The following is a 1713-nucleotide window of genomic DNA, read 5'->3' on the forward strand; positions in this document are numbered from 1 at the left end:
TCTCCTTTATACTTTTTGATATGATCAGTATTTCCTCATACTATTAAATACTCTTTGCAAACATAATTTTTTTTTACCTCAAAGATTCATATTTTGTAGGTCTCTGCTTTGTGGGTTCATGTGTATTCTTTTAGACTTATTTTTTGGCTATTGAAGGGCCATTTTTACAAAAGGGTATGTTCTATACTCCTTCAGACTCAGTAAGCGTCTTTGTAAACTCCACACACATTCCTAATCCATTGATCTGCCTTATTTATTCATGAACATAAGCTCAGTTTTTTCTCCAAATTCACAGAAAATGTTTTTTCTTTCCTTGTGAGGGTCTGTTCTGTTGGATTCGGCATCCATTCCAAGACTCTTCTTGAATCACAGAAATTTAAAAACTAAAAGTTACTTTTCCCAGACTTTCTTGCATCTAATGCTCTAATATGAAACTGACGCTGAGGCTGGAGATAAAGGTGAGAAGTGCTGAGTGAGATGTCGCTATGCTGTGGGATCATCGTCCGCACTGTGAAGCCCCAGGTATTTGGAAAATATTTATGCAGTCCAGTCAGAACAGTTAGTTCCCTGCCAGATAAAAAAAAGGAATCTTTACAGAATGGACCAGACCTTCAAGATTTTGTATCTGGTGATCTTGCAGACAGGAGCACCTGGGAAGAATATAAAGGAAAGTTAAAACGCCAGAAAGGAGAAAGGTTAAGATTACCTCCATGGCTAAAGACAGAGATTCCCATGGGGAAAAATTACAATAAACTGAAAAATACTTTGCGGGATTTAAATCTCCATACAGTGTGTGAGGAAGCGCGATGTCCCAATATTGGCGAATGTTGGGGAGGGGGAGAATATGCCACTGCCACAGCCACAATCATGGTAAGGCCGGTCTCAAACTCTAAAGTTTAGCCTAGAAGCTGAGAGGAAGTGTTTTATGTCTTTCTCCTAAAAATGTGCATTATAGGCTTTTGATTTTTCATTACATATGAATTTATGCAAAATATGTGAAAAACAACACTGACAGAATAAACCAGCCTGTTATCATCCCACCCTTCTCTGAATAAATCTATTATTGAATCTTTAAAAAAAAAAAAGATGAGAAGTGCTGTCATTGAAATGGGATTCCCAATTGCAGTGGGGATGGATGATGAGACCCCAGAGTGACCAGAGGCCAAGTTAACCATGAGAGCCAAGATAGGTGTGATCACTGCAGCAGGTAGTGGGGCCAGAGCAGTGACCGAAATGGTTTCACCTTTAGAACTCTTCTGTGGTGAATAATTAATTAATCATGTATCTCTACCACTAAAATAGATGGGCAGCCTACTAAGCTCTAATTTGATTTGTATAATTGATGAAACTTTCAGTCAGGTGACTGTTCACCTGAGGACAATCAGGCTTTCCCACCTATTTTCCCTATATAAGCTAGTTCATATACTCTAAACCCCTAAGTGAGCAGGGAGCTATATTCCTTTTAAAGAGGACCCACAATGTTCATATATATATATATAATGCATCCTGTTAGCCTTCCTCGAAGAGTTTTATTACCATTTACCAGGATGCCTGTATACCAGGGAAAGAGGGATACTAGATTTGGCGGCAGTTCTGGGTATCATCTTTATGTGGAATCACATACATGGGACCTCATGACTTTTCTTCTTGCAACAAAAGGAGTTCCTCAGTTAGAAGCAATGTAGTGTGGGCACCACAAGCATCTTGAAATTC

The 1713-nt window shown here is 38.9% G+C and overlaps 1 pseudogene; it reads left to right on the top strand.

Moving 5' to 3' along the window:
- Positions 1 to 477: 477 nt before the first annotated feature.
- LOC150015385 (lipoyl synthase, mitochondrial pseudogene) lies at positions 478 to 1032 on the top strand (annotated as a pseudogene).
- Positions 1033 to 1713: the final 681 nt, after the last annotated feature.

This window comes from Furipterus horrens, unplaced genomic scaffold (assembly GCF_987537825.1).
Source record: "Furipterus horrens unplaced genomic scaffold, mFurHor1.1.pri manual_scaffold_3, whole genome shotgun sequence".
Classification (NCBI taxonomy): Eukaryota; Metazoa; Chordata; class Mammalia; order Chiroptera; family Furipteridae; genus Furipterus; species Furipterus horrens.